At 40.9% G+C, this 21,178-nt stretch overlaps 1 protein-coding gene across 1 annotated transcript in view; it reads right to left on the minus strand.

The window, feature by feature from the left end:
* Positions 1 to 18,791, minus strand: part of Pde4b (phosphodiesterase 4B) — a 661,174-nt gene extending 642,383 nt beyond the window's left edge. The window contains exon 1 of the mRNA XM_008831051.3: positions 18,636 to 18,791. The gene's annotated coding sequence lies outside the window, so the exon portion shown is untranslated. The remainder of the gene's footprint in view (positions 1 to 18,635) is intronic.
* Between the last annotated feature and the right edge of the window lie 2,387 nt (positions 18,792 to 21,178).

The following is a 21,178-nucleotide window of genomic DNA, read 5'->3' on the forward strand; positions in this document are numbered from 1 at the left end:
CCCTTCAATCCTGGGGTCTTCACTGCAACTGAAGCTGCACTTTCACCTATGGCCTTTCCTGGCCTCTCAGAGTGCCAAGCCTCAGCTGCTCACTGCCACCCCTTCACACTGTCAACACCAGAACCATGCAGGAGACCTTACACATTACCAAGTCCTGCTTCCAACTTGAGATGGAGGCTCTGGTCCCCTCTTTGTGCTGAACCTGAGGAAATACCTTCCAGAAGACTTCACCACAGTGATGCTATGGTCTCGTTACTTAGAGCTGATTTTTCAGCCCCAGCTAACCAGCATCAATTTTCCAAGTAAAGTAAAGGTTTTACTTCAGGTTCTGGTCTCTTCTTAATCACAGCTGATTCTTTAGCCCCAGCTAACTAGAACCCACAGATTCTCAATCCAAAATCTCACATGAACAGCCCTGATAGTCTCTGTTTCCCTTTGAAGCTTCACAAACCAGGCCTCCATTGCCCACAGCTCTTTCAACATAACTGTTCCAAGCTCCACAGCAACAAACTCTAAGCACTCAATGGCTTTTCTAGCCCAAAGTTCTGAATGCTTCCACAGTCCTCTCAAAAAACACCAAGGTCAGGTCTGTCACAGCAATATCCTACTCTCTGGCACCAATTTCTGTCTTAGTTTGTCTCTTCATTGCTGTGACAAAACACTCTGACCACTACCAACTTGGGGAGGAAAGGGTTTATTTATCTTACATCTACCAGGTCACAGTTCATCAAAGAGCCCAGGGTAGGAACTCAGGGAAGGAACTTGGAGGTAGGAGCTGGAGCACAGACCATGGAGGAACACTGCTTACTGGCTTGTTCCCTGGCCCCTGCTCAGTCTTCTGTCTTATACAACACAGGCCCACCTGCCCAGGGGTGGCACCACCCACAGTGGGCTGGGCCCTCCCACATCACTCATCAAGAAGATGCCCCTCAGACATGGCCACAGGCCAGTCCAATAGAGGTAATTCCCCAATTGAGGCTCCCTCAACCCAGGTGTGTCAAGTTGACACTAAAGCTAGCCAACACAAAAGCTTAATCTCCACTGGCTAGCTTCCATAGTGCTGGAAAGTGCCCTGCATGCTACTGGAAGAGAAAAGTAAACCTCAACCTTGCCCAACTGTAAATCCTGTGAGCTACAACAACAAGTGGCCTGGCAAAATACACCCACTGCTGCAATAGTGGTATAATGTTATGGGGGTAACCAATTACTCTCTCTGATTTGTTTTGAGGTACCCTTCACAAGATGGAGCCTATACCTGACTCCAGGCCTGTCTATGGCTAGACAGGTCACAGGTCATAGGGGAGAACCTACAACTATTATTTGGCTAAATGGACATAGTCTTAAATCACCTCCTAAAGACTTATTGTTATACCCACAGATTAATGCATCTTTTAAGTTGCAACTGAGAAGCTTCATCATGCAGCAGATGGTGATTGACACAGAAACCCACAACTGGCTAAAATACAGACAATAAGAGACTGCAGAGTGCTTAGCCCTAAATATGGCACCTATATCAAACCTCTGCCTCCCAAGGCTCAAGGATCATTGTGGAAGAGAAAGCAGAAAGATTGTGTCAGAGTTTTTCCTGACAGCTAGCTGGTCAGTTACTCAGATGAACTCATAGCAATGGTTACAGCCTGTACAAGATCCATGTAAACTCAAGCCAGACAGAATCCTGGCATGAAAGTGGGGACGTTAGTAAGAATTATTGACACCTGGTGGCTGCTGGGAAATGGAGAGTCAGTTTTCTTTAAGGGTGTGATAGGTAATCAGTCTCCAGTGGACAGACCCACATTGAAAGACATTGGAGGACACAGGTGTGACTCGATAGGCCGCTCTCTCTTGATAGGTCTCTCTCTCTCTCTCCCCATAGGTTCCTAGGCCTGGTCGGTCTCTCTCTCTCTCTCTCTCTCTCTCCCTATATATAATATTTATTTATAAAACAATACATCAAATCAAGCAGGAGGATTGAGCGAGTGCAGATTAGGGTGGGGGATCTAAATATGATCAAAATATATTGTATTAAATTCATGAAAAATTGATAAAAATGAAAAAAAGGAAATACTAGCTTGGAAATTAAAGCATCTTATCACCCCCCCCCAAAAAAACATAAACTCAGTCTTACGCAGAGACTAGAAAATATGGACTATATAAACTTAAGTAAATTTCTTGCTTTCCTTTAAGTGCTTTAATCTTCAAAATAAGTACAATAATGTTTTCATAAGAGAATTTTAGTAAGAATGACACACAAAAGCATTTTTCAAATATTTTATTTATTTTTATTTTATGTGTATAAGTGTATTGTCTGTATGTGTGTAAGTGTGTAAGTGTAATGCCTGTAGAGGTCAGAAGAAGGCATTGGATTCCCCTGAAACTGGAGTTTATGCATGATTGTTAGCTGCCATGTGAATGCTGAGAATCGAACCCAGGTCTTCTGTAAGAATAGTCAGTGCTCTTAACCACCAAGCCATCTCTCCAACCCCTTTTAAATTTTTTATTTATTTTTCTTTATTCATACAAAAGCATTTTAAAAGTATTGGTAAGTTGGCTAACACATGGTGTGTGCTCAATAAATACTAGTTACCTAATATCCAGAGGTAAACTCCCAAGTCTTTATAAAGGTAGTGAGGTTAAAAATAGCTAATGTAGATTGCTTTTGCTAGAGTAGAAAGCATGGACATGGCATACTCCAACATCTAGTATTGCACCTTGGCAAAGCCCTACCCTTGCATTTAAAATGAAGCTAGCCACCTCAGCTCCTTCCCACCCCCACTCTCAGCCTTCAATAAGCATCCTTATGCTGGGCCACAAATGTCACAGTGACTTATCTAGTCTGAATGAGAGTACAGCCCTTGGCTGCAGTAACTGAAAGAATAAAAATTGAATTCTTGAGCTACAATTTTAACTGCATTTTATGAACACCAAAATGACCCATAGCAGTAACTATCCATAAATGAATAGAGAGCATGGTATATTTATCAGAATACATTTGCCATTCTACCTGGAAGAATTATTGTTAATGATGATTTTATGATCATCTCTGAAAATCCCTATTTGCCAGACAAGAATGCCAAAGATGAAGTTACCTATTCAGTAACTGACTTCCTATCCAAGAAAGAGTATATCTAAAAACATAATTAATTATGCTTCAAAAAGCACAGTTTATATTTCAATGAAAATAATAAGAAACCATCCAATTCTAAGCAACTAATGTTAAGGCCTTTTATAATACCCTGAATTACACACTTAAAACCATTTCTCATCAAATGCAAGCAGACTTAGATCTGCTCATGTATTCTAACATTGCAAGTAAGTATGAAGTGTATGACAGGAGGCTCTGCTGCCCTGAATGGCTTAATGAGTGCATTTCAACTCTTAATGGCATATTTGTGCCATTTGGCGCAGAAGATGCTCTTATGGTACGTCTAGAGGGTGCCTTTGCTGTACTGTCTGAATTCGTTTTGCATTTCTATATGCCAAATACCTACCCACACACCACATGGCATGTTCCAAAACAATTTCACTTTCTGTTATGACCTATACACATTCTAAAGGCCTGACCTGTCTGTCAAAAAGAAAGAAAAAACTCCTTCCTAAGTTGTCTCTTTCTGGGAAATAAAGAAAAATAAGCCTATAATGGAAACATTCAACTGATTCCATGAGCATCCTAAGCTCAAAGCAGCCACAACTAATAAATTCTAACCTTTATCACACACAAGATGCATGTAGAAACCAGTAATAAAACCTTCCACATTGTCTGCATAAATTTCTGATAACTTTCCTAAAACATGACATTTATCACATCCCACCAAAGTAAGATCCCAAAGACTTTAGAGATTCCTGACCATGGTTAAGATAAAGAACATTCTCTAAACTCACATTCAGTTTCACATTCAGAATTTGCAATGTGACTTCAAACCTGTCTTCCCAGTCTTTCCCATGTGGCAATTATGTAGTGTCGTTATTCCCCTACACCATTCACCTTCAAACATCTGCACTCTGCTCCAGGCTTAGAAAGCCCTCTCTCTGACGTCCACTCACTCAAAGATCACTTAAGCTTCTTTTGTAGCCCCTAGTCCACCACGTATATGTCGGTCAAATGAGCATCATATACTCTGGATGTTGTGGCTGTGGGTTGGTACAGATACTGTGATCAAAGGAACAAATGTAATATTTGGAAGGCATCCAGATACTTAGCAAAGCAATGAAAGGGATCTCTGTGGGAGCCAAAGTATGTAAGCCACAGTGGTCACTAGCCCTCTTTGGACTTCATAGCAATAACTACTCATCCCCTGCCAGCCAGATGCTATGCATAGATACAAACCAAGGAACCACACCAAGCCACATGCTCACACCCACAGTCCTTGAACAAGATCTCTGTCCAAGAATGCCACATCGCATTAATAAGTTTTCCAGGATCCCTGGTACTCAACAAAAACAACTGGAAACAACCAAGAGCTCAGCTTTCTCCCTTTACATTGCCCAAAGACACAAAATCCAGATTTAGCAGGAAGTAAAGAAATGATCGCTCTGATAGATCACTAGTGAAAATAAATGGAATGAAATTTGGTGTCAGAAAAGGTTTTACAGGGGCTGTTCTTGAGAAGACTCGGGATGAGTTGTCAGAAACTGCAACCATCTGTAACTCCAGTTATACCGTGCGCTTGCATACATGCAGGTAAAACACTCATACACATAAAATAAAAACAAATTTTAAAAGATTTTACAATATATGTAGCTCTTATCTTTTTTATACCAATTATAAACATTGGCATTGGGATGTTTACCAAGGCACTGAAAAGCTGCAAAACTTAAATACAGGAGCAATTTGAGTAGGCTTCATTAAAGAATGAGTTAAATAAAACACTGTGCAGTCCTTCATAAAATTACTATAAATCTATGTTTATAATCAACTTCAAGTGGAAAATCAAATTCTGGAGCCGTGTGTACAATGTGACTGGGAATCTAAGCAGAGGTCCGGCTGGGGAATGTCTCCCACTGCTTCCGGGCACGCTTCCCTTAGGCACTGAGGAGGGAAGGCTCGGTGATGAACATGGCTCTCTTCATGCCTTGATCACTCCCAATACAAGTGAATTTCCTGCCATACACAGAGGAATCCCAGGGATTCTTACCATGATATTTCATTTTGAGCAAATTCAAGCTCCCTTTTGCCTTGAAATTATGATGCATAGTAAAAGAGCAAGAAACTTCGTTTTTAAAAGACAGTAAATTTGGGGTGGGTGTCTCAACATCTAAATTCTATGTATAGTTTCCATACTATTGTAGCTTTGAAATCAGGGTACATCTTAACATAGCATCTTACAATTGTTATCATAAGAAAGGGATGACATAATAGGTGTCATGGTCTGCACACGCAAGAAAGCTTGCAGAACAAGTGAGGACTAGTTTGATTTGAAGAAAATGCCAAAGACAATAATGGAACATGTTACACATCTATATCATATCCCTGTGCAGAAGAAATAGGAGCTGGGGAGAGAGCTGAGCATGCTTGACATCACTCACCGTGCAGGAACCACAAGGCAAGCTTGATCAACATAACTACTAAGGGTCTTTTCAGGACCAGGACTATTGCTGGCACATAAAGTGTTCTGCATGAATAATCACACATGTATCTGGCCTGATAATGAGATAAGATGGATTCAGAATGCGAATTCTTAAATTCTGAGTAATGGATGCATTTTTAGAAAAGCTCATCTAATTGATTTTAGACCATAGTCTCCTTTATATCTTCATAGGAGACATATTTACTTAAGTTTAGACAAATTCTATCAATAAAAATAAAATTAATTTCCTAAGCGGCAAGAAAACATTGTAGTCTGTCAGTAAACTTTTCCTTAATAATACATAAAATAATAGTGTATCTTATAATTAAAAGGATATTAGATAAACTATAGTAATTGAAGCTATAGAAAGAGAAACAAAAGAAAAATTTAACAATATTTCATGGAATCTAAGACTTCTCATTTTTGGCACTTTTTATCCTATCAGTTAATTATATTATACAATCAAGTAATGTATACTAACTGATTGTTAGAAAACACCAAAACACCATGGAATTAAAATGGATCTTGGTTTCTTTATTTGAAATGTTAACGGGTGAGGGAGAGCACACTTGATAGTTGACACAATTGTTAGTACATGAAAAATGTCCAGAACTGAAGGGCAAGTACCTTGTATGAAGAGACTCCACTGAGTTCCCCCTTACAAAATATCAGAAATGTCCTGTACCAAGGCACCCTGAATTGAAATTTCAAAATTTTGATAATAGGATAATACTAAACATTGCAAATTAAAACATCACATTTAGAGGATGGGGCCATAGGAGACTGGTATTATCAAGGGAGAAATGGGGAAAACAGGGACACTTTAAATGGGGAAACCATGGTGGAAAGGTAAAACAGGAAGAGAGAAGGGGGAGATAAATAATGCCTAGCCAGTTTTAAAAAACCAGAGGGAATCATAATAGTCCAACAACCTAATGATACATTGCACATACAGTATCTCTACATGAATCCATGTGTATAGCTAAAGGCTACATAACAAGAAATAATGCCAGACAGGAGAAATCTTCCATGAGATTTTGGCCAGGGTGGTCCAAGAGGCTCCCAAAGTTACACAGGCTATAGCCACAGCCCTTGATGGCAACTTGAAGGTAAGACCTTACTTTTGAAGACAGAACATACTTCGGACACAGGAGTTGAGCAATAGAGCTGGAATTGGCCTGAAACCACTTCCCTGAAGGCGAGCTCATAGCTTCGGAGAGCACTATGAAGGTGCCAAGGTTAACTAAAAGCCCACTCAGTAGTAGGAAACTCAAGTGTGGTACTGTAAACATAACCAAATACACATGGCTGGACTTGTCAGAGATCTTAGAGAAAACCCCAAGACTGTCACACCCCTAAGCTAATGTAATTTCTTACTATGTACAAAATATGTATCCTTACATTTACAGACAAATATCCCAGTCACCACTCATCAAAAAAGCTTATTTAGCACCAGTGGGAGACTATTACCAAGTACCACAACTGGTCACATACAGACATTGTCTATGAATTGCCCGTGCTTAAGCGACACATCTACAATGCAACCTCTAGACCTAAGGTACATAGAATTTAAAAAGGGTAAAAAAGAAGATACTAATGAATCTCTCAATTCAATGAAGCTCCCTCATGCAACAGAAGGCCAAGAACACAAAAGGTTACAAATGACCAAAACATAGAGATTAAGAGTCTGCAGAACGCAGGACAGAGCTCCTATATTAAACTTCAACCACTCAGGGCTCAGGGACCATCATGGAAGAGGGAGCAGAAAGATTTTAAGAAAGATTGTAAGGGCCAGGGAAGAGGTGCATGACCATAAGGAAACAGAGTCCTACAAGCTCCTGGGAACCTGCTCGTATGATTTTTATGGCAATGGTATCAGCATACACAAGTCCCAGGCACACTCAGGCAGACAATAACCCAGCATAGAACTGGGGAAATGAACAGCATAACCCAATCGTAGCTAAAGAAATATTGGCAGCTGATTACTGTTAGGTGAGGAAGAACTGATCTTCCTAAAACAAGAGACTCTAGATAGACTGACTAGACCTCGGTGGATGGACTTTCACTGGGGAACATCTGGGGACACTGACTTGACACATTGGGCCTTAACAGGGATGAGAAAGTATATTATGGGTTCCAGGAGGGGAGCTTATTTTGTACACCTGTGTGGGTGGGGACGGGGGTATAAAGACTATTAAGATTGAGATTTTCTGCATGAAATACACACACACAAAAAAATCAATAAAAACAAATTTTAAAGAAAGTGCTATGTAGTCTAGGTTAAACATAAAAAGTAAATGCATCTAGGAGCTGGAGCTATGGCTCAGCAGTTGAGAGCACTGGCTGCTCTTGCAGAGAACTCAGGTTTGATTCCCTGCACCCACATGGCAGTAAAAAACCATCTGTGACTCGAGTTCCAGGGTATTCAATGCCCTCTTCTGACCTCCGCAGGCAATGCACGACATGCGTGCACCTACTCGCATGCAAGCAATACCCCCATACACATAAAATGAAAATAATAAATGAATTTTTTTAAGTATAAATAAATAAAAATAAATAAAATAAATCTTTTTAATGATGCTACATTGTACAAGTAATTGATATGGCTGTTGGATGCTCCATTACAGATTTAAGATTTAATATCTGCAATAAAACTATATATTCTGAGTTTCTGCATTTTACTAACCACTTTTTAAAAACCCAAATATTTCCCCAGCACCTTGGTAAAATCTATTGCTATATTGCATTTTTCAGTAATCCATCTCTCAAGCTCTATTCATTATCTTTCTCTCAGAGTAAAGCTTCACCTTGGATAATCCAATGCAGGAATGTAAGTGTGTTGCTATACCACTCAACTTCAAAATGCTGGCACTGAGGATCACATTCACAACCCCTACTTATGAAGCTCACATTTGGAATTAACCAGCCACCATCTTGTTTTCACATTTACAATGCTATTTACAGAATTTATATACCACCCTCCAGAGCTCTTCACATCCATTATTTATTTATCTTTGTAATCGCCCTCTGAAGTGTCATGAAAACCATTGTCTCACCCCATTTCAATGGGAAAAATTTAACCAAAAATATCTATTATAATTTTTGATGTGAACAAACAACTTCTAAGTAGGTGCCTACACTAATTGGAAAATAAATCCTCAGCTATTTGGATTTTTTACCAGTACCCTACTTGATAATAGTAGAGTAAAAATCACTTTGATTCAGGTAATTTTATTCTTTTTTAAGGTAACATCTGCTCTTATGTTTAATCATATCCATTATTAAAACTGGGGGACAACCAAAATTTCAAATTACATAGACATAAATTTGAATAGCAAAAAAAAGTGTTTCATAAGCAAACAGCACATGATATATTCGTCAGTGTCATTCCTCGGCTCATCATACTTATGTGTGTCATTAATTATGGAAGAAATTTATGACTTTTTGTTCACAACCAGTTTAATATCAATGACAATCAAGATGTAATTTAAAATGAGTGTGGTTGCTCATGCCTATAATCCCTGCACTCCAGGAAACAGAGACAGACAGATAGTCACAAGATTGAGGCCAGCTTGGTCTATACAGTGAGATCCAAACAGTCACAGACACACAGTGAGACCCTGTCTCAAAAATGTTTTTATGCATTAATTAGCTATCTTGACAAAATGTGACAACTGCTAAAAAAAACTTTCAATAATTTTACCTTCTTAGAATTTAATGTAGTAACTATTTCAGATAGCTTAAAGAAACGCCCAGATTATAAACGTATGAGATAACATGACAAACTCTATTTCAAAACCTGACAAATGTTCTTCCCATGCAATCACAGATGAGTGCTAGCCTGACACGCATTCTTCATTATATAACAGAAATGCTGTGTTTTAGGAAGAACCAATTTTCCAAAGATTAAAATGCGGGGGAAACAGCTTTTCAGATCTCCTTGAACTTAGAGAGAGCCACTGATAGAGTTCTAGTCAATCATTAGAAACCTTCCGGGAGCATTGTCCTAGTATTTTTCTTTATCGGAAAGACAGACTCAGCCACTATTTGGCCCCTGCTGGCCGGCTGCTCCTGTCTAAGGAGCAGATGCCTCTTCCAACTGTCTTTGCACCTGGAGAGTGAAATACATACGGAAGTGATAACGGGGCCAAAAGCAAAGAGCAGCCGAGGACCTTGTTTCCCTGCAAACATCTTACAGCAGGTAAAACCTGAATGTCTTACTTGAAGCATTATATGTCAAACTTTTGATGACGCCCAACTGAATACACTCCTAACTGAACAAACATCAACACTATACCCTCAATGAATCTTTTTTTCCTCTTATAACATGACTTTCATAAAAATTAATTCCACGCCCTTAAGTGGGACAAATCCAAATGTAAAGATGTTATATCGCATGCAAAAGAAATTTTTTGTTTGTTTTTGTTTTGTTTTGTTTTTGGTCTTTTTGAAGCAAGGTCTCCCTGTAGCCCCAGCTGGCCTGGAACTCACTATGTAGACCAGGCTGGCCTTGAACTCACAGAGATCAGCCTGCCTCTGCTTCCCGAGTGCTGGGATTGAAGGCGTATGCCACCACGCCCAGCAAAAGAAAACATTTTGAATCATTACTCACTTGTTACAAATGGATGCCCTTCTTTAATTTGTACATGCCTCTCTTGAAAGTAATTCTCAGTCTTGTGAAAGTGTGAAGTCAGAAGGAAACTGCGGAAAGAACCCTACATTGACTGGTAAAGAAGGTATCCAACTCTGCTATATATGTTTTCTTAATTCAAATGGGGAAAACGGTTTTTCAAGGCTCATTGGTATTCTCCAGCTGTATCTCCAACTCACCAAAGATCATAGCTAAGTAGGAGGTGTGACTTACAGAAATAGTTTTCCTTTTATAAATTTCACCCATTGAATGAAATTTGCAATCTTTTCTCAGTAGTATGAAAGAGAAACACTGATTTTTCATATTATTCTTTATAAAATAAGCAATAAAATGTAAATTTCACAAATTACCCAAAATTTTCACACCTAAGCTTCTTCAGACTGAGAATATTTGTACAAGTGAGCCAAAATTTGCAACCCAAGACCAGTAAAAACAAAGACCTGTAGACACTAATTCCATTCCTCAAAACTATAAATGCAAAAATCTTAACAATTTTTGTATTCAGCTGGGAAAGTTAGAAGTAACAGAAAAGTTAACAAATGGTAGAATAAACAATTAAGGGGTTTGGATTCTCTCATGGAAAATTATGTCAGGAGGAAGGCCATGCAGAGCCGATACGTGTCTCAGGGATCGCTCAGAATCCAAGCATCATTTATTTTTCTCCTTCATTGTGGATCTATGCCTAAAACTTGCAGCATGGCTGCTCACATCAAAGCAGGGGCATTAATGCCTAATGGAAAGAGAGAGGAAAGGTCTAGAACATCAGGCTGCTTGAGATGCCCTGCCTTTTCTTCAGACCCTCTAACCTTTGTCATTGGAACCACTCCTAGCTGAGACGTTGAAAAGTTATATTTTGAACTTTTATAGCAGAGGAAGAAGAAGGAGAAATTGAGTGAATGAATATCAAATGAGCCCGTCTACAATAGCTGCCAAGGTGCCAGACCAACCAGCTTTAGAGCTGTCCACAGAAGCATCCCACCATCATCATGATCACGGTCAAAAGTCAAATATTTTTGCCAAAACTGTGCAATGTGCTATATCCATGTAGTTGGATAGATAGGTTCATACATCTCTTATGATTGCAAATTTCTTATCACATCAAGATATTATGCTAATTTCAATTTCAAATATAATTTTCTGGAAACTTTTCTCATGAAAAATAGGCCTATTACAAAATGCCCCTGATGGTTTGTTAAATAATGTCCATGAATCTAAAGTTGAACTGAATCATAACACCAGAAAGAACCTTAGAAATCATTGTGATCCAAAGTCTTCTTATGTACCCTGGGCCTACACTCACTGACACTCATTGACAGTAATTAGCACCTCAGCACTGGAACTCAAGGTTCCTGATTCCTAGTCCTCAGTCACTGAAGAGTTGGCTTGAAAAATAAAGTCCTTTCCATATCTAAAGTATTTGGAAAGGTAGTGACTGTGAGAGAAGGCTTTTCGTGCAATGTGCGATCTTCCCATAGGAGGGGTAGAGCATGAGGTTTTCACTCTGGTACACATCATGACACTGCAAAACAATTCAGTATTTTCTGGAGCTGTTACTAATCACAGTTAAGTTAATAGGCACATCCTTTAAGGAGAGACAGACAGCCTCCTTCAAAGTAATCTCAACTACTTTAATAAATACTGACTTTACATCCTAATCTCTGAATTCAGAAATACTAGTTGTTCTGTGGTCTTAAATTACTTTGAAACATGACACAGGGTTTGCTTTTCACCCTCAAGAAAGACCTTCCTGTTAAAACCGCAGTGCCAGTCTATGCTTTTTTTCCATTCCTAGCATCTGATGTCACCAGAGAACAGTCTCAGGGGATGCTGCTTCTCTGTGCACTAAGAGGGTGTGTGTGTGTGTGTGTGTGTGTGTGTGTGTGTGTGTGTGTGTTCCTGTGCATATGGAGGAAGAGAAAGCAAGCACTGTGGGTTGAGTTGCCTGTTTGTATTTCCCACAGTCAATCTGTATGAACACCTGCTGGTCCTGCTGAATCCTTCTCACCTACTGGCTCTCAAGCCTATGGGGAAATACATACCTTAGCTTAGTGCTCAGTGTGCCAATGCATTATGCCCAGGGCAATTGCTACTGTACTAAGGCCTTCACAGGTGATTGCAATTATAAAATGTGCCATTATCCCTAAGTCACTCTTCCCAGTCAAGACAATCCCATTACCACATTGCAACAATAACTAACAAAAGGGTATCTAGAAGCCTTCCCTAGGAATTCATTAATCCTCAATATTAGATGTAAATTTGGCTTATATGTTCATTTTTAATAGACAATAGGCCCATGTTTTAGTATGTTTTTAAATATGCCTAATACTAAAAAGAAACATCACCTTTGAAGTGTTTTTGTCATTAGAAAGGGGTACTAGGAAATCATATCTTAAATTTTCAATGTCTTCTCGAAAGAAAGCAATTCTGATGATGTAAAGGAAACATAATATTAGAAAACTCTAAGAACTCACAATAAAAAGCCCAGTGTCAATACTGAATTGAGGGAACTTGGATTCCTTTATAGCATCTCAAGGTGTCCATTTTCTCAGAATTAAAACAATAGATGTTTTATAAAATCACTTTCGGTTCTAAAAATGCCATGATCCAATGAGCAGGCACTATGGTATAAACCGGGAAACCAGGACACCAGTGACAGGATCCTGGAACCTTTTCCTCAGTCCATTCCATCAGTAAGTTACTTGTGCAGATAGTTATTTTTTTCTAAGATTTAAAGTATTCGTCAATAAAAGAATTTTTTAGCATTTCCCACAGTGCTGGAAAATATTAAAAGACCTGATATTTCTCAAATGCTTTAAGACAACTTGGAGAAAAACGTTTCATAAAGAAAATAGAATTTTGTCTGGGATCCCAATGATAGAATGTAGTTTGACACTTGTCTCCAATTATAACAAAATTAATTTAAGGAAGAACTTTAAACTGAACTTTAGATTACCTCTCTGTAGCAAATATATATCACAGGGAAACACCAATGATCTACTATTTTCAATTCCATTAATGGATAGTGTGGCTAAGGATTTAAACAGCAGCATGTTTATAAAGTACATGTTCGAGTGCAGACATGACAGTGCACATTCATCTTCCTCTGACTCTCCCACTAAACACAACTCTAAATCCTGGAAATCACACCATAGCTGCTCAACAGAGACTCAGAACAGTGGGAAGAGGCTGGTGGACCAGTTAATGGCCTCTGACTGCAGGGACAACACAGCAGTGGAGAACATAGGTGCAAGGTCTCCTGACCTAGTCTAGCTGGAGATAGCCATGGAGATTCATTACCTCCATGTCTAACTAGGGTCCAGCTAACATCAACAAGTAATCTTAAAGCACATGCATTGAGAATCCTGCCACCAAATAAAGCTCTTCCCTCACCTATAGACACCATGAAGCCTGAACTGGGGAAGATTCCCTCCACCCCACCATGTGGTAGCTGCAAAATTCACTGGAAACTCCAGACAAAGCAAATCCACTAGAAATTAAGCTGTCATTAAAACTACCTCCCACAAAAATGGGTCCAGGCCTGTATGCTAAACGTGACGAGACTATCTGCCATAATACAAGATTTAAGGAGTACTCAGAGCTGCTTAGTGTGATAACAAAATGGCCTACCTGAATAAGAAAAGGCATCTGACACCAGCTTTTAAGTGAAACAAATGTTGGAATTCTTGACAAGGACTGAAAGTCACTCATTAACAAAAATGCTTTGTTGAGCAAGTACAAATTCTCTAGAAACCATGAAAATGTAGAAAGCTTCAGGAAAAATTATAAACTGTAGAAAAAACTAAATGTAAATCATACAGCTGAAAAATATAGTAACCAAAGGTAAGCACTGACTGAACAGGTTCACAAGGAGACATTAACAAACACAGAACCGGTTAATGTGAGAAGAGAATTTATCCAGTCTGAACAAGAAGAGAGCAGAATAAAAACAAAATAAAAACCTGGCTGGAGGTGAGGTCCTAATGCAAATACCTCCCCACATGGAGAAAGGACAGGCTTTATGAAGGCTATGTACCACTCCAGACACTAGGATAAGCAATCTTAGGAGGATTTCATTTAAAAGAGCACCCCAAGGAGCTTATAAAATAAGCATGGGTATCGGGTTAAGAAAATAAAGTAAAAATAAGAAAATAAAGAAAACAAGAGGTTGAATCAGTTCAAGAAACAACTTAATCAATAGATAAGACATCAGTGTGGATAGAAATACCTGGGGAATGGCTGTGAATAATCACCCAAAGCCTTAAAAAAAAACTTCTCTGTAATTAAGAAGTAATATAGAGATGGGGCTAGAAAGATATGTCAGCGGTTAAGAGCACTGGCTGCTCTTGCAAAGGACCTGGGTTCAGTTCCCAGCACCCACATACCTGCTAACAATCATATGTAACTCCAGTTCCAGGGGATCCAACGCCCTCTTCTGACCTCCATAGGCCTTGAACGACATAGGTGCGCTTACATACATGTAGGTAATACACTCATACACATAAAATAAAAATTATGAATAAAATATTTTAAATAATACAGATGTAATAGATTTGACAAATTAAAAGAGAAGGTCTCAGATAAATATAGTAGGACTTCCAGAGGAAATAACAGAGTGGAGGCAAGAGAAAACATGCCCCGACATGCTATGAATTCTTAATAAGAAACCCCAGAATCCTTGGTTAAATAAGCACAAGAAACTCCAAGAAGCAGCAATAAAAACAAACCCACTTATGAGGCTGTTACAGTGAAACCAGAGAACACCAGGGATAAGGAACAGTCCAATTGCAGCCAAAAAGCAAGCTTCTCATTTTCAACAAGAGTGACTAGAAGACCATGCCTTCAAAGTAATGAGGGAGAAAATTGTCAATTTAGGATTCTCCTCCCAAACAGCCTATTGTTTAAGCATTAGAGTAAAATACAGTTTCAGACAAGCACAAAAGATATTTATCATGTGCTCATGCTTACTAAAGAATTACCTCCCTAGGAAGGAATATGAATTCAAAAGTAGAAGACAGAAGCAGCGGTAAGCAAGGACAACAGGATCAACATTAAGTAAGCACTGACTGGATAAACAATCTGAAAAAAAAAAAACAAAAAACAAGTTCTATAGAAATGGCATGTAGGAAAAAACATGATAGAATTGTTTTACTACAGAACTTTTTAATACGAGGGTTATCAAGATCACAAAATATAAGGTCCTTATGTAATCCTAGAGAACACATATTTTTATAAACTATCTATGAACCTGGATGTGGTGGCTCATGTCTATAATTTCAGAACTTGGGTATAGATGCAGGAGGATCAGGAGCTCAAGGCCATCCTCAACTATACAGTGAGTTCCAAAGTCAACCTAAGTTACCTGAGACCCTGTCTCAAAAAAGCAAGACAAAGCAAAATGATGAAATATAAGTATTAAAAATTTTGATGTGGCTAAAAACAGAAATGGGATGCTTCACATTCAAATCAATAGAAAAGAAACTATAAGCAGAAACTACAAGAAAAAATTAAGAAGAAATGGTACAACATAGACGGACAGAAGAAGGATAAAAGGACAACATTGTATCCTCCAATGATAAAAAAAAAACACCACAGTTCAACAGACAAACAATTAAAACTGCCCAAAGGAGCCTGTGTGCAGGAGGCACTGTCAGAGATCAGCTTCCTAGCAAGTCAACTCTGATATTAAATTAGTCTGCAGTATTAAAGACCACCTTATTGTGAACACTTAAAGAATGTGGAAGGAAGCAGACACAAGAAGCAGGCAGAGCAGGCATAAACAGCAATGTACATCCCACCAGCAGATACAAGGAGTAACAGAGTTATGCTGACATGGTGACTTTTGTATCCAATAAGGACTAGTCGTTGGATGTGAGCTGCTCTGGGAGAGGGTTATGGCCTTGGACAATACCCAACTCTTGGACAATACTCTACAACTCAGTCATTCCCTGATGTCCCCAACTATTGAAAGCCATCTGTCAACAACATTCTCAGAAGTTAGGAAAAGTCCTTTCCTGAGGAAGGATCACAGTGTCCACCATATTACTACAAAGTACGTACGGCTACTGCTCAAAGGAATCCATGTGTCTGATGATCAATAACACCCTCACATCTTCCAAACCATGTTTCTTGAACATTCTTAGAAAGAGCGTTGGGTTGCTTCACAGGGTAATAATTAAAAAATAAACCCAAATTACTAACCTCCAAATCTTTCTAACCAAGGATTCATCTTCCTTTACTTTCTAACCAAAAAAGGTTAAATGAACTCCAAAAAGCAAAGTAGAACTCTTTACTCCTTCCCATTTAAATGTTGCTTGTAAACCAAAGTGAAAATATCGTTTCCATGTATAGTGACTTTTCCAAACAAATCATTACTTGTACACACACAGCACCTGTCAGTATTAAATATTGCTTTCTCTAGTTGAACAAATTATTTCAGGATCATAAAACCATATATGATTTCTTACTCCTCAACCAAAAACCAACCCTACTAGAAAAACAAACACGCATACCCAAAGGTACCCTCTAGAGAATTTAAGATGATTCATCTTTGCAAAACATGTCAAGCTAGAAATAAACTGAAAGAGCCAATAAAATGAGAAAATCCAAGTAGATGTGTGGCAAAATTGTTTAGCTCACAACTGTATCAGTAAAATAGAAAAGATGGGGGTATATTGATTAGACAGTTCCAATGCATCAATCATTCCATCTCAACAATTCAAGTCCCTTTAAGGCTTCACTTGGTTTTGATGAATTAACAAATTGTCATTCTTCTGTTTACAAAAGGGAAAATAATAGAAACATACAGTAAACACCTGACTTGTCAAGTCCTAGAAGCATTGATTTGAAGAGCTGAATATGCCCATGTTATTTCTGAAAACACGTTTACATTAAAGAGAGTTCTCTTTCCTGAGATGTCAGAAGATAATTAAGGTGCCTTGAAAGGGAAGCACAGTTGAATTTCCTTTTACCTGAAGTGAAACCACTGATCTCTCCCACCTTCTCAGCAATATATGTACACAAAAATCCCAGATCCCTCCCTCTCACCTAGGGTCATAGACGAAAACATTTGTGTCCCTGAATTGCATTTTTTTTCTTGAAAATTATTGCATAACAACAGAATTTAGCAAAAGAGAAGGACATTATGATCCACTAAAAATGTATGGACCTTTTCACTACTTTTAATTCTGAATTTTTAATTTAATATATATTTCTTACACTATAGCCCAGAACTTGCAATAGGTCAAAAGCTCTAAGTCTGAAAAATGTGCATGATTTAAAGAACAATTATGTCTCATAAAGATCTAATATATTTAATGCATAGAATGCACTTCTGTTTAGTGGCATCATATACATGCAGTGCAAACATAACCATGTAATGTAATTTTTTAAGTAAAAATTCCAAATCTTGTTTACAAATAAGCTAAGGCATGCTGTGTCATATATATGATAAACATCTAATTAGGCGCTATTTCTTTGCGCCTTCCTCTTCATAACTGAGTCAAAACTGCGGGCTACCTAGGTCTGGGATTTTTGTGTCAACTGTGGCACATGGAAGGTGGTGTGTGAGGAAAGGAGGAAGACAGCAAAACAGGGAGAGGGCAGAAGGAAAGTGAGGTGAGAAGCTGAGAGCCTCCCAGTCCCAGTCCTATAGCTTCGCAAAGCACCCAAACCTCCCCGCCTCACGCCACCCCCAAGCTTGCCAAAACTTCTGGTCACAGCGTCAGTGCTGCAGAGACTTGGGTAAGCCCCGCTTGGGGGGCCCAGCCACCTGGACATGCGGGAGCATCCTGCGGCGGCAACCCAGCAAACTCTGGGCAGTTGCTCCCCGGGTACCGCTAGCCGCCACTGCCCTCTCGGAGCTGCGCACAAGGGGATCCTTCTGCCTATCCATCCTTCTGCCTGTCCTTCTCCCTTGCTCACTCGGCTTCCCAGTGACTTGCCAAGAGCTTCTCCCGCGGAGGTAGTGGCAGAGACCGAGAGCGCGAAAAGGGAAGGGCTCCGTGGGCGCACTGGTTCCCAGGGGTTACCGGGACGCTGCCCAGGCTGCAGGCTGCGCCGCGGGGCTCGAGAGCCCGCACTCCGTGCGGCCGCGGTGCGGTGCGGCGGGAAGCGAGGCTGCGCTCCGGCGCCGAGCTGCCCCGCCGCCAAGCCTGGGGCTCCGGGGGAGCGAGGAGCAGTCCCGAGGACGCCGCGGCCGCCGAGGAGGAGCCACCAGCGGGCACCCGGAACGGGCCGGAGAGCCCTCGCTGCGCTGCCCGGGACCCTGCGCCACCGCTGGCCAAGCCTGGAGCCCCCGCACCAGGGAGCCGCGAGGGACCCAGACCGGGTGGTTCCAACCGGATGCGGCGGGTGCCCAGGCCACCACCTGTGAGCCACAGCAGCGGATCGAGTGCCCTGGGCTCCAGTGCTCTCCCTCCTACCTGGCCAAGCTCCGCCGCACTCCCGGCGCGCGACCGCTGGAGACTTTGCAGAAGAGCCCTCACTCCCAGCCAGAGCTCGCCGCCGCAGCCTCCCTCCTCCGCAGCTGGAGGATTACGCGCAGCCTTGCGTGCCCATCAGCCGGTGCCTATGATCCGGGTTGGAACCTCAACTCGCCGGCCCCCGCCCCCATTCATAATCGTGGTGGCCGGCTGCCACTACACGCCGCCGCCGCCCCCGCGCTCCCGCCCGCTCGCTGGCCCTGCGACGTAACAGTCACTGGCTGTTCATCTGCCACCCAGACAGGATGAAGGGCTCCCGCACCTCCGGGCTGCACGAAAGGGGGATGGGGTCCCCGGGGTGGGTGGAGGCCAGGGGAGGACCGGGAGACCCAGGCTCATCAAGCAAGAACCGCTGGGAGAGCGGGAGCCCACTGTTCTCCTGTTGCACAAAGGACTCCTGAGTGACCAGCTAGGTGCTCCCGGACCAAAAGGTCTCATCATCGCTGAGGAAGTGGTCCAGCAGCACACCCTGAGAGGGGGGTCCCATAACTTGGGAATTCATGTGACGCAACAGCAGGCTCAGGCACCTGGGAATCTGACCTGATCAGGCTCTAAAAAGACCAGCTAGGTCCTGTCTCCTGCCTGTGTGTGTGTGTGTGTGTGTGTGTGTGTGTGCCTCCTGCCACTCTGTGTGTGTTTGTGTGTGTGCCTCCTGCCAATGTGTGTGCGTGTGTGTGTGTGTGTGTGTGTGTGTAGGGGAAGGCCGAGGAGGCATGTGGGAAGCAGCTTTGTTTTTTTCCCAGTTGTCCAGTCTTTTCTGTCAGAGCATAAGAAAAGGAAGCCGGCAAGGAAAAGAGGAAGATAGGGACAGGGTAACTACACTGGACTGCCAAACTAGAACTCAGAAAGATGTCCATGGATACATTAGGATACATTAGCCTAGTTCTCAATTAATTCCAGTGAACATTACAGCACACTCATTTTTCCCAGGGCATAGAGCACAGTGTCAGATCCTAGGGGTACAGGGACAATCAGGACCCAGGCTCTGCATCCAAGCAGCTCACTGTAACGGGAGAAAAAAACATGAGAGCCCAAAACGGACAATTAAATATTACACCACAAAATCACAACGCAATGGTCTAAGGGGAAACAGTTTTCTCGTATAGGAAGGAGACAGGGTCAGGGAATTACAGACTATCTGAAATTTATATTAAAGAGCAAATAAAAAAGGCTTGCTGAAGAAGACTAGTAACTTCCAATAACTTTCACTATTCTCCCATTAACCCAGCTTCACTCATCCAAGGGTTGCCTACAGCATGTGGGGTTGGGACTTTAAGGAGTCCAGTATGCACCAATTCCTTAAACATTAGCTGCGGGGGTAATCAACACCTACTTCTCCAGCTGAGATCCTGCCAAATATCCAGTGGCTATTCTGCCTCCAGAGCTTTTGGCTTTGTGTTCTGTGCCACCCACTGCATCCATTACCTTGAAAGTGAGCCCAAAATTAATAATACTGAAGCATTGAGCCTCCGAAGGGAAGCGAACAAACATTGCAATGTCAAGGTTCTGACATAGTCTCTCCTTTTCTGAACCACAGTAAGAATTAATTGGACATTAAATATGAAGACATCATTTTCCAAAGTCAGAGTGGATGGGAGCCCAAATATGAACTAAGCTAAGAAGAACAGAACCAAGTTGAGTGGTATGTTCCCCTTCTCTGCACATTAGAGCTTTGAAGAATAGTAATAGCTACTAAACCACTCAAGGTTATTCTATCCTCTCAGAAAATCCACCCACATCATTTTTGTTGAGAAAAGAATTAAATAGACCACAGTATGATCAGAGGACATCAGCTAGCTAAACATCTTTCCTGTCTCTTCCAGAATTTATATACTCTAACAAAGGGAATGGAGAAAAGATTTAAGTATCATCTTCATCAAATTTATACATTTTGTACCAACAGACTCCAAAGTTCTTACAAGGATTGCCTAAAGCAAGTGAGTTTGGCCAGAAGTCACATAGAAAAGGCTCAGAGGGGCAGCAAAGAGAATCAGCCATTGAGAGATGAGCAAACACCAGCAAAAATGTGTTCCCCAGAAGGGAAGAAGGTACCATAAAAATGCAAAAACTATGTCTCTCAAAATCTGGAATAGAGGCGGGAAGAGTGCAAAAGACAGACAGCAAGATGTGGAGAGGAGTGCTCAGCTCCCAAGTCCAAGCCAGCACAGCCACCATCCTCAAAGAAGCTGAGGTCAGCTTGGAGTGCAGGGCTCTGGGCCCTGCTTAATAGAACAAGTTGTCATCAAAAGTGGGAGCTCTAGGTTTGAGAATAGAAAAGCTACTTTGAGGCTTCTACTTTAGGAACTTTCTCCAAAGACTTAAGCCAGAAAACTAATTCACTCAATAATTACAGAAGATGCTAGCAGTAAAAAAGAAATGAAAGCAAGAAGGAAAACTAACACAGATACCAAGATACAGTAAAGAAACCTCTCAAAATAAACATCAGAGCTTACCAAGAGGTAACCAAAAAGTGTTCCACAGAA

The sequence above is a fragment of the Nannospalax galili genome, unplaced genomic scaffold (assembly GCF_000622305.1).
Source record: "Nannospalax galili isolate Female #2095 unplaced genomic scaffold, S.galili_v1.0 scaffold553, whole genome shotgun sequence".
Lineage (NCBI taxonomy): Eukaryota > Metazoa > Chordata > Mammalia > Rodentia > Spalacidae > Nannospalax > Nannospalax galili.